Raw genomic sequence first — 13,361 nt, forward strand, 5'->3', positions numbered from 1 at the left:
AAAATACAAAATTGACTGCCAAGAAAGTGTGAAATGCTAAAAAGTGCCCCTCAAAGCAACTTTTCTATGAATATTTATATCACAGTCTCTTTCCCCATACTGAAACTGTCATAATGTAATATAAAAACCTCAAATTCAAGTCTTATGTAAGTAAAATGTGTCATAACAAACAGTCTGAATAACAAAACTATCAATCACAAAGCAGTCTGTCCAGTTTCCTTGCTTTACTGACTGCTAGATCTGAAGCAATGTTTACTATTTTCAGGTGAAATTAGCTACAATCTGAACTGAGTATTCACACTGGGAATACAGCTTACTGCATCAACTATTATGAACAAATTCCTGTCCAATTTCATGGTAACTGATTATAAATGTTATCTCACTACCACACATGATTTAGAAAGTAGTCATTATGGCAAAACTGGCTGAAATAATGTTATTCCACTACAATTCTATTTTCTGGCTTTTTTTCGCTTGCCGATGCAATTTAACGAAGTCTATTAAATTTTACAAAATCACAGAAAGTACCTGATCTTGATTAAATGCATCTAAAATGGAATTATTTACCCATTCACAACACCGAACAACTGTCTTCGGTCAAATCTGAGAAGCTGTAGACATATATGTACAAAGGCGGTCAATCCCCGTCTATGCGACAAACTTCACATTGTCCGAGCGCTCTCATTTCAGCTTTTTAGGTACTAAAAGTGTAAGAAATCAAACAGAATAAGTAAATATACAATTCAGGACCTCAGATATGATGATTTATGCTCAATTAAGCATTAAGGAAACCAATATGCAAGTCTAGTGTGTGAAAATCTGCCTGTTTTCCTTCAAAATCAATTAAAATATGCCAATTTCAGGCCTAATCTGTCCAATTTTCAAGCCCTTGAACTGATTTTTCTTGCACAGATTATGATTACACATATTTCACTATTCAGACTGTGTGTACTGTGTAAATTCAAGTAACCAAAAGAGCAATTTTATGTAAACGAGGAATAGAAAAAGATACATATCTGACTTTAGGTCAGATTTTCCTCGGTCGCCAGCTCAAATTTCTAAAAAAATCAAAAAATATCACATCGCGGCATTTGTAATACCCCATTTTGTTTTCCGCATACCGGTTTCAAACAAAGAACATATAAAAATGCATTTCATGCATGAAAACCTGCAAAATTAGAAAAAATCCAGAAATATGTAAACTGAAAGTAGGATTTTTCACAAGTTTCAAGTGCATGTATACTTGTTACCCAAACTGAAGCAATTTCAGCAAATGTAATGATTAATCTAAATATTTACCAGATTTCTATGCCTACCAGCCATTCACTGTCAAAATTTCAGCCATGTAGATTGAAAAATAACAAAAATATTGACAATTTACTTTCTGACATTTTGGAGGCAGTAAACAGTTTTCTGAGCTCCTCAGCCTAGAGTCGCCTACCTAACTTTCAAAACCTCACACAAAAGTCTGTAACCACACACCTGAAATAAAGATATTGCAACATTAACATCACTGTATGTCTATCGTTACAAACCATCTACAATACATCTCTAATATCTAGTTTTCTGTTTACAAGACCTGAATTTTGTGCTCTCCCGGTCGCGGAAACTGATGACGAAAAAAGCTAAATTTGCCAATTTTTAAATCGCTGCAGAAAATTTCCTGAAAATGATAGCCCCAACTGCTACACTGTTCCATACTCCAGTAACACTGTAAAATCTGAAAATAAGCTCAAATATATGTGCCATCCGTACCGTTTCTTCACTGTTCCAGTTTTCCTGAGGTCCCTGCTAAAATGACAACCCCACTTTAAGCTAGCTCAGAGGAAGCATGTATACGCTCCTGCAAGTCATTACGTCATACTATCAAGATCAAGGCTACTCAACTGATTTTTTTTAAATAAGTGAAACTCAATTCTAGCCGCTGAAACTTCAATTCTAGCAATTATTATTATTTAGAAGTTCAAATATGCACTTCATTCCGTAAATTGCGGGCATGACTAGATACCGGAAAGGGCCCTTTCCGTGATATTTGATCGGAAAGGGCCTAACATGATCGGAAAGGGCCTGCCATATGTTTATTATTGGAATTGATTTAACTATTTCTTCACATTTCATTATGACATAATAAAAGAAAATAAATTACGAGAAAAAGTTATCAATTTGTTATTTTTAAATGAAAATACGAGTATTAATACTCGAATTTTAAATGAATTATAGATAAAATACGGGTCATGACATAAACCGCGCTGATCGGAAAGGGCTTAACATGATCGGAAAGGGCCTGCTATATGTTTATTATTGGAACTAATTTTATTATTTTTTCACATTTCATTTAACAAATAAAAAGAATTATTTAAGATAAAAAATTATCAATATTCGATTTTTAAATGAATTATGGACAAAATACGGGTCATGACATAAACCGCGCTGATCGGAAGGGGTTAACATGATCGGAAAGGGCCTGCTATATGTTTATTATTGGAAATTGTTTATTTCTTTCTTCATATTTCATTTATCAAATCAAAAAGAGAAGAACATACGAAAAAAAGATATATGAATTTTTGATTTTTAGATGCATTATAGGCAAAATACGCGCCAGTACATAAAGCGCGCTGATCGGAAAGAGCTTAACATGATCGGAAAGGGCCTGTTATATGTTTATTATTGGAAATTATTTATTTCTTTCTTCATATTTCATTTATCAAATCAAAAAGAAAAGAACTTAAAAAAAATAACATTTATTTTTATTTTTAAATGAATTATTGACAATATAGTGAATATACGCGTCAGTACATAAACTAAATGTATTTTAGTTATATGTTTTAACTCCGTGTAAATTGCACATTGATGAGATGATAATAAATACAGATCTCCCTTAAATATTTATAAAACATGTATTTATTGGAAGTTTAATAATAACAAATATTCTTGCAATATACTTTTAAAGTTTATTGCTCATCGTTCTGTTAAAAGTACCTTATAATTGTTATGAACGAACGGACAGGTTATTCATATGTCACCTATCAATCAACAAGTTGAGTAAACACTGATTGCTACGTGTCAATCAAAATATTTAAAGAAGGTTAGATGTTTTTACGGCTTTTCGTTGACAAAATAATTTGCCATTGAGTAAATGATGCTTTATTCAATAATATAATATATAAACCATAGACTGATTTCAGAAACGCAACATTCGAATAATAATGCTATATTTGGTGACAGTTACGTTACACGCCTAGAAAAGCATACCAGTGGCAATATGCATTTCAAATATAAATGTGCCTTCTATGGTGTATCTGGAATGTCAACATGTAAAACATTCAGGCCAATGTATGATAGATTATTAAAGGACAAACCAAGGTAAGAAGTAAATTTCTATTTTTGCTAAATATTTATAATATTTTCTTTCGGTGAAAGAACAAGACATTATAAACTTTTGCTAATCTAAGTAATGGAAATAGTTACAATTTGTAAAACCAAGTACTATCATAATCATATGTTAAGTGTAAACAAACATGTGCATGTTGGTGCACATGCCATGCACGTGCATAATATGCAACACTGTTACGCCTTATGTGTTACTACCGCGAGTTGCCAAAAACACATTATAATAATTAGCTTCAGTACCTATTCAAATGTTGGTATGTGAAATGACGTGTAGTGAATACATACATTATTAACAAAATAGTAATACAATATATAAATAAAAGCATCATACGACGTTTAGAAATAACATTACAGATTGGATATACCAATTATTTTTTTTTATATCTACGAATACGTATAATTTTTATAAACGTATACGATAATGATTTTTAAATACATATGTTTTATATTTCAGGTATGTCTTCTTAAACATCGGAGGAAACAACATTGTCAACTACTGTTCGCCGGCTGATATATTTACGGCTTTATAAGCATTTCTTGTGCAAAAATAAAAATACTACCGAATGTACTTGTTTTTTTTTCTTCAATTCTTCAATTTGCAGGAATAACGACAAGTATTAACATTAGATAAAAGCTTATCATATTAACTGCACTTACCTCACAGAATATACAGTTCGTCTTACACTGTTCCGTGCAAACGGTACACCCATGCATGCTAAGAATCAGGTGACTTTTTACCCAAAACATTTAGCGGCATTGTTTGAAGAAGCAATTAAAGTCAATAAAGGCTATTATCTGTCCAAAAGGCAAAGTGTATAAAAATATTGTTATAATATAAAGACATTATTTGTCACATGGCACTTGTGTGTGCTTACAAATATACTGATTAATTGATATAATCAATAGGTGTGATAATCCAATCAAACTCTATCAGGACTAATCAGAGGCACGTGTTTGTTACGCCGCATATATTCAAAGGCCGGTCCTTTCCGATCAGCGCGGTTTATGCACTGACATGGGTTTTGTGTATAGTTCATTTAAAAATCGATAATGATCTTTTTTCTTAATTAATTTTCTTTTGTTAAACGAAATACGAAATATGAAGAAACAATTAAATAATTTCAAATAATAAACATGTGACAGACCCTTTCCGATCATGTTAGGCCCTTCTCGATCAGCGTAGTTTATGTCATAACCCATATTTTGTCTATAATTCATTTAAAATCATAAATAGCTATTTCATAATTCATAATTTGTTTTCTTTTCTATTTCATAAATGAAATATGAATAAATAAATAAATAAGTTCCAATAATAAACAAACAGCAGGCCCTTTCCGATCATGTTAAGCCCTTTCCGATCAGCGCGTTTTATGTCATGACCCGTATTTTATCTATAATTCATTTAAAATTCGAGTATTACTAATTGTTTTATTTTAAATTATTTTCTTTTTCATTTGTTAAATGAAATATGAAGTAATAATTAAATAATTTCCAATAATAAACATGTGACAGGCCCTTTCCGATCATGTTAAGCCATTTCAAATCAGCGCGGTTTATGTCATGACTCGTATTTTGTCTATAATTCTTAAAAAAAAAAAAATTGATAACTTTTTTTCGTAATTTATTTTCTTTTATTATGTAATAATGAAATATGAAGAAATAATTAAATAATTTCCTAGAATAAACATGTGACAGGCCCTTTTCGCAACATGTTAAGCCCTTTCCGATCAGCGCGGTTTATGTCATGACTCGTATTTTGTCTATAATTCATTTAAAAATAACAAATTGATAACTTTCTTTTTGTAATTTATTTTCTTTTATTATGTCATAATGAAATATGAAGAAATAATTAACTAAATTCCAGTAATAAACATATGGCAGGTCCTTTCCGATCATGTTAAGTCCTTTTTGCGGAAAGGGCCCTTTCCGGTATCTAGTCATAGCGGTAAATTGCCTCTTATTTGTAAATGTCACTTGAGATTTCCGCGCATGTAGATCTAGAATCGGGCGAAATCAATACCCGTATAAGTTTTTCGCTTCAAAACCACCCTAAATATAAATATTTTTTCTTGAAAATTGACATGCAAACGTATACTTATATTCCCGATAAAAGTTTAAAAGGATTTTAAAAATTATTCATTACTTTAAATTTTATGACTTGATTTTGCATGTCCCTGACCATCTGGCAAAATCAACATCCGTATATATTTTTCGTTTCTAATTAATAGGGGAGACCGGGGATAGTTGTTACATGGGGTAGGTTGTTACATTGCAAATATTGAAGTGATGACGCATCATATAAAGTCACAGATTATGCGTGTTTGTTAGTTTTAAAAGTCGCCATCTTTTACGAATGCGTTATTTAACTTGGTGACAGTTATTTGAAAAATAGAACAAAAAGCTAGATTTTGGGCCACGTATGTAAATTTTCGAGTTTTTCATATATTTTTGGTTCATGTGCACACTTGAAATATATATAAAACTTTAAAAATGTTGTTGGACTAAGCAAGGAATTGTGCTAAATATCGTAAAATCTCAAGAGGTTACATGCTTTCTCTGAGTTGTCTACCTTAGATATTGTCACGTGTTGTGGGGTCGGGGCATGTTGTTACAATTAGTGCGGGGCACGTTGGTACATACTACAAGTTGACCCCAATGAGAAGATTCACAAGAGAATCCTTATTTGAGACTGGAGCAACCGTATTAGACGTTCCTGTTTGAGACAAGGGAAACCAGAACACTACTTTTCTTATAGTAAATGCCCGATTGAACCAGGAAGCTGCATATGGGGATGGACATTGTTGGCTCTATGCTGTAGTTACATTGAATAGCAGAGATGACAACTACCCCATGCGCATACTACTGAAAATGAAGTGAAATGACCATGCCAGTTACTATATAGATTTTTCAAATGACCAAAATGTAACTGACGATATTAAGCGCTGTATACCTTATATTGTCGACTTTGTGTAGCTGCCTTGGCACCTCTGCCATCTTAAACCATAAGAGCTCCTCTGGCGATACAAACATTATTGCATTTTGTCTATGAAGATGTCGTATTCAGTGGAGATATATATATATATATATCTTGTCCTGACTGGTGTGAATAGAAATGAACATTACAGTGGCGTCAGTAAAATCTAATAGTGCACTAAGAGCAGCGAACAACTACAACAGGCCTGCGTTTTCTCCAGATAAGAAATGCCAATTTAGAATGACTGCTGGATGGCGAAAGAATGTAAAAGAGCTCTTCTGACAGATACGCCCGAAAAGAGTGCGAACATAGTAAAATAAGAATTCACCATGAAACTGTGGAAAATTTGCTAAGAATGAACAAAACAAGTGCTCAAAACTAAAGAACAGAAAGCAACAAAACAAAAAAAATGTAAACAGATGTAAACGTCCTATTTGTCATCATTGTGGATATGATGGAGAAATGGAAGAGATGTTTTGATTTAACCATATTGTATTGCCTATATACATGCAAATAGATACAAAAAAGTACAAGAAGCAGTTTCAGTAGGCTAAATAGTAGGGGCCTATAGCATTATTCAGGCTTGCATTAATGCTGAAAAAAATAGAGTATGGACCTGTACGGTTTGAAATTCGCAAGGTTTTGTTTAACTTCCAAGGCTCTATGAAATGATTCATTTGTGAAATGAAAATGCTGTGTTATACATGTTATAAACAGATTGGAAAGTATTGTATGTTTACTGTTGTGTTGTGTTTACTGTTGTGTTGTAAAAATGTAAATTCTTTGTAAAATTGTAAAATTGCTTATTGTAACAATTTGCCCCAGACGCTGTAACAATTTACCCCAACGGTGGGGTAAGTTGTTACATTTCACCAACATGATACAACTATCTTTATCGGATAGAAATATTCTTCGTTTTAGAATTAATAGCGCAAATTTGAAAATTGCAATGAATGAGCTTTACAAAGATTATAAGCTGGACAAAATCGGTTAAATAATTCATCCCATACAATACAAAATATGAAAAATGTAACAACTATCCCCGGTCTCCCCTACTTAGTATAAATATTTTTTTCTTGAAAAGTGACTTGCACACGTAGAAATATATTCTTAATGAAAGCTTAAAAGGATTTTAAAAAGTATTCATCACTTTAAATTTTATGTCTTGATTTTGCCTGTCATTTGAGATTTCTGCTCATATAAAATCTGACGAAATCAACACCCGTATACGTTTTTCGTTTCAAAATCTCCTTATATATAAATATTTTTTCTTGAAAATTGACATGCAAACTAAGTAATATATTCTTAATAAATGCCTAAAAAGATTTAAAAAGAAACTTCATCACTTTAAATTTTATGTCTTGATTTTACCTGTCACTTGAGATTTCCGCGATGTAGAATCGGGCGAAATCAACACCCGTATAAGCTTTTCGCTTCAGAACCACCCTAAATATAAGTATATTTTCTTGAAAATTGACATGCACATGTAGATTTATATTTTTAATAAAAGCTTAAAAGGATTTTTAAAATTATTCATTAGTTTACATTTTATGTCTAGATTTCGCTAATTTTATTAGATTTCGGTCATGACGGATATTCAGTCATACCCGTTATTTTTACTATATGTTCCGTATATAGGCACTGGACACTATAGCAATTTTGCATGCATTCCAACCCCTATAAAAATACCTGAACTCAACAGAACTATCCAAGAGAAAAAATTCCAGCCACATGTGTCAAAAGTAGCAACCATTCTTTATTATTGTTACACACGGGTATGAAACGTTGCCTGCGGCACAAAATGTGCCACACTGAAATGAAGGCATCGCGCCTCCGGCGGCGCAGGCATTGCGCAGGATGTTTACAAAAATAACGAGCAAGGTGAGTAAAATTGAATGTTTTTGGTTATTGTCTGTTTACAGTAAAAACTTTTTAGAAATCGGGGAATGCAGCGGGATGTAGTTGTGTCTTGCCGACAAATCCATGCCCAATTTGTGAACAAATATGGGTCGTTCCATGAGAAAACCTGTATTAGTGACATGATATAATTATTGCATAATAAGTAGTTTAAAATACTGGAAAATCACTGTTTTTCTTATGTTCATGAAAAGTCTAGAAACAACTTTATTGTAATAACGTTGTCCAAGGCAAATAAAATTTTACTATATTTTAAAAATAAATGTTATTTGTGTTGCCATGGCAACGATAATTTCAAAGCATGTATACATCATGAAGACACGGAGGTGTATAAATAAATGACCCGTCATGAAACCAAAAACGTACGGATAAGTTACTTTTCAGAAAAATCATCTTAAACTGTTCCTTAATATTCAAATGTATGATATTTAATATGTGAGACATATATAATATGTTGCATTAATAACTTTAAAAAACACACCATGCATTGTGGCGTCATACTGCTTCCGTGACGTTCATAACGTCACGTCTTAAAATGCTTTTGGTGCCTCACTTAAAAGCATTGTTACTCCTAAAATATTGAAGATAAATACTTCAAATTTTCAGATATGAAAGGGCAAAGGATGTTCCTCATGAATATCTTGTTATCCCAATTTTGATTTTTGTGTCACTAATACAGATTTTCTCATGGAACGGCCCATATGTAATATTGTTATTTTGCGCGTGTTTTTCATTGGATACAGTAACGTGAAAATTACAAAAGCAGTGAATATTCAGAGTCATTTCACCTCCTGCTGGAAAAGAAATGATGTATTTCTGCAGCATGTCATATAAAGACATGATATCTGATCGACTGAGATAAAATACATGCCTAGGAAAAGGCATATCTCCTCGTTCTGCCGACTTTTCAGTCCAGTGCCGCAGGCATCTCGATGGTGCCGCAGACATCGTGAGAGGCGCAGTCATCTTGAATATTACTCACACTAAAGCTGTGAATAAATCAATTATTCTCTAATCTCAATTATCAGAACAAAAAACAGATTCAGTATAGGTTTAGACTATGTATTTTGACAGCAAATATCTTTACATTTTTCGCGGAGTAAATGCAACATTTCTATAGCGTGGATTTCCTCTTGTTGTACCCATCAGGCTTTGGCATGGAACAAAACTAACAAATCGTACAAACGTGTTATTCAAAACTAAAATACTCAGCTTTCCGAAACTATTATTTAAAATTATGATTCTAAATGTATATTATTCATGTTTTTGAATCCAAATGAATAGTGTAATTAATTATTCTAAAGTCGGATCACAATAATTCTTATTTTATAAAGCGATATTTAAAGCTATAACTCTGATATACCCATGGTCCATTAAATAGTTTAGTTCAGCTTCAAATAAGGGAGGGTGGGTGGGTCCTGATGTGTATTGCTGTCAAAATTCTAGCCTCAAGTGACGACTACACCTGTGTAACGCTTAAATACCCCCGAATTACCACGAAAACCCCGTTCTAAATTCCCGCCAAACAAGATCAATAAATTACCGTACAGCCTGATAATTTCGAAACGAGAATAATTTCACCTATTGTAGTCAGTAGTACGTGTAATTTCGACCTTCTAACATGTATTGAAGTACAAAAATATCAATAACAATGTTGTTCCTCCAGTTATTATATAGTAAGACAAATCTTCTCAATCCGAACTTTGTAATATAAATAGCTATTTTAAGAAGTTTGCAGTATTTTTTCTCGCTGTGTTTGGGAATGGGGCCAGGGAAAATCACGTCATTTTGTATCTAGTTGGGATTCATTTTCTCCCGTAAAATAGCAATATTCAGTTACTAAATATCCCATTTGTAACAATTATTGATGCTTATAGTTCAAAGCAAGGTATGAAAATCAGCATCCGAGCACAATAAATGTCATATTTTTTGCCATTTTTCAACCAATTTTAATGTTCTTGTTTTAGCATCGAGTTGTTTTTTTACAGTTTAGGCGTACTTTTTTATTAGCGGCGAGCAGAATTTCACCCCCCCCCCCCCCCCCACCCACCCACCAACTCCCCTCCAAAAAAATAATAAAAATAAATGAAAACAAAATAATAAAAATGAATAAATGGTGAGCTTCGCAAAAAAAAAAAAAACACACACACACACAGCACAAAAACATGAAATTCCTCTCGCTTATTTAGCGCTATGTTTTTCTGTAACAGTATATCAGCACAAATTTCACTGTTAAGTCAAGATATTTACATACGAACGAAGAATATTTAAAACGATACTGTTCCCAAGTTTTGTGTAGAAAAGAACCAATGAAAAAATGTCCAAAATGGGGCTTAACTTGTTCTAATCATTTCTGAAATTCTACAAAAATATTAACGTATTTTACTCACTCTTTGCCGTTGGACTATGATTTAGGTCTGTGCACTGACTGTACACATAAAGTTTTCGTCTGATCATAAGGTGAAATGATTTTCTTTTTCCTTTTTATATACACTTAATGCATGTACATCCATCTGAAAATATAATATAAACAAGATATTTAACTATGGATAACTTCATTGCTTCTTTCCCACACAAAACTTGGGAACGGTATAGTTTTAAGGGAAGTTTCATGTTTTTACGTTTTTTGTGTCTTTTTTGCGTTCCTTTTCTTCGGAAAGCCCCAAAACAGTGATATTTCGCCATTTTTTTTCGGGGGTTTGGGGGAAGGCGAAATTCAGCTCATCGCTTATCAAAATAGTACGCCCAAACTGTAAAAAAAAAAAATTGGTTGAAAACTGACAACAGTTATGACAGTTTTTGTGCTCAAATGCTGGTTTTCATACCTTGCTTTGAACTAAGCATCAATAATTGTTACAAATGGGAATGTTTGGTAATTGAATATTGTTTTTCAGGAAAAAATAATCCTGATTCGATACAAAATGACGTGATTTTCTCAACTGAGAGGCACCTGGTCCCATCCCCCAAAAGAGCAAGAAAAATATTGCAAACTTCTTAAAATAGCTATTTATATTACAAAGTTCGGATTGAGAAGATTTGTCTTACACAATGACTGGAAGAACAACAGTGTTATTGATATTTTTGTACTTAAATACATCTTAGAAGGTCGAAATTACACGTACTACCGACTAAAATAGTATTCAAGATGACTGCGCCTCTCACGATGTCTGCGGCACCATCGAGATGCCTGCGGCACTGGACTGAAAAGTCGGCAGAACGTGGGGATATGCCTTTTCCTTGACATGTATTTTATCTCAGTCGATCAGATGTCATGTCTTTATATAGTATACTACAGAAATACATCATTCCTTTTACAGCAGGATATGAAATGACTCGGAATATTCACTGCTTTTGTAATTTTCACGTTACTGTATCCAATGAAAAACACGCGCAAAATAACAATATTACATATTTCTTCACAAACTGGGCATGGATTTGTCGGCAAGACACAACTACATCCCGCTGCATTCCCCGATTTCTAAAAAGTTTTTACTGTAAACAGACAATAACCAAAAACATTCAATTTTACTCACCTTGCTCGTTATTTTTGTAAACATCCTGCGCAATGCCTGCGCCGTCGGAAGCGCAATGCCTTCATTTCAGTGCGGTGCCGCAGGCAACGTTTCATACCCGTGTTACAGCTCAGAAGCTTTTGAACTGTTAGCATATAGGTAACGTTCTCCATCAGTTTCAGTTACTCGATAAAGCGTTCGGACTACAATTGTTACTCGTGTCACTCAGGTGAACTCGGGTGATCTGGTCAGGGTTACACGGGCTTGTATGCCGAATGCGCCCAAGCTAACCAAAGTGCGAATCACGTGACATTGGGAGTGAACTCATGTTCATTTCGTAGGCAGTCAGTAAAGCACGAGGAAGGACGCTAAGCGAAACAGCGAGGGACACAAAGCGGGGAAGAAAGGTAAATATATTAAAAAGGAAATGTTTAATTACAGTTTCACTTGTTAGACTTTTATTTCATATTCAGATTGTTTTTTTTTTAAATATGCATCACTTTTCTAGATTTTCTCGAAGGAAGTGGCTATTCCGGCATGTTCTAATCTCTGGCCTGGCCTGGCCTGGCCTGGCCTGGCCCGATGAGCCCAATTTTCGACTGGGCCGGGCCAGGCCAGGCCAGGCCAGGCCAGGCCAGATTTTATTGTACATAGAGAAATGAATGGCATGAAATCTAAATATACAATTACAATAGCAGGCAGTATTAACCTTCATTGTTTACTTGCTGCATGTCAAACAAAATGAGAAACCAGTCCCCTGGAGAATCATTAATTAGCCATCATTCATCTTATTTGAAATACAGATTTGCACTGAAGAAAATGGTGTAACTAAATGATAACTTCCCATTTTTTTCTGTGATCAAATTATTTAAAGTCAACTTTAACACTTGGTTTTAAAACTAAGGGCTAATTTCATTGATAAGTTTACCTGCTGCAATATAACTGAATATTTGCATGCATCTCTTTGGGAATTGTAATTACAGGTTGTGTCCCTACTATCCTTAGCTGACCTTTTAACTGTTCAGTTGAACTTTTAATGTGTTTGGTTTAGTTAAGCTGATGTTCAATTTATGGAAGAGTAATAAAAATAATATTCATTATGGGACCTCTAACCCATTGTCAGGGTGTTGGCATTTCAGATTATTGATATTTGTCTTGCACAAAAAAAAATAATGGTGCATTGTGTTTATGTTATTTCTAAGTGATATATTTAATGCTAAAAGATGCTCTTGAGCCTGTTTCACAAAACTTTGTAGGATTTTTTTTCCACATACTTAGATCAATATAAAAACAATCTTACAAAAATATTCAGTATATGTATAACCTAAACTACAAAATTTATATATCGCTTCCCCGCACCATACTATCCCAGATTCTAGAAAGGAGGTAACATTATTTTAGAAATTGAAAGTTGTTGTCCGTTAGTATTGACAGGTGCCACTCTTTATTTTACACCATATTTGTAACCTGAAAATATCTAAATTGACCAAAATAACATGCAAAGTTTACCAATGACACAGTGGCATAGTGATAAGTTCTGCGACTTTCACACATGTTACCATGGGTTC

The 13,361-nt window shown here is 33.4% G+C and overlaps 1 long non-coding RNA gene across 1 annotated transcript; it reads right to left on the reverse strand.

Annotated features, from left to right (window-relative positions):
* Positions 1–129: 129 nt before the first annotated feature.
* On the reverse strand, positions 130–1,988 carry LOC128551702 (uncharacterized). Its single transcript, XR_008368867.1, has 3 exons — positions 1,756–1,988; positions 1,300–1,482; positions 130–701 (listed from the first exon to the last, which is right to left on the reverse strand). It is a non-coding gene; the product is annotated as an uncharacterized LOC128551702 (long non-coding RNA).
* Positions 1,989–13,361: the final 11,373 nt, after the last annotated feature.

Source organism: Mercenaria mercenaria, unplaced genomic scaffold (assembly GCF_021730395.1).
Source record: "Mercenaria mercenaria strain notata unplaced genomic scaffold, MADL_Memer_1 contig_1572, whole genome shotgun sequence".
Taxonomy (NCBI): Eukaryota; Metazoa; Mollusca; class Bivalvia; order Venerida; family Veneridae; genus Mercenaria; species Mercenaria mercenaria.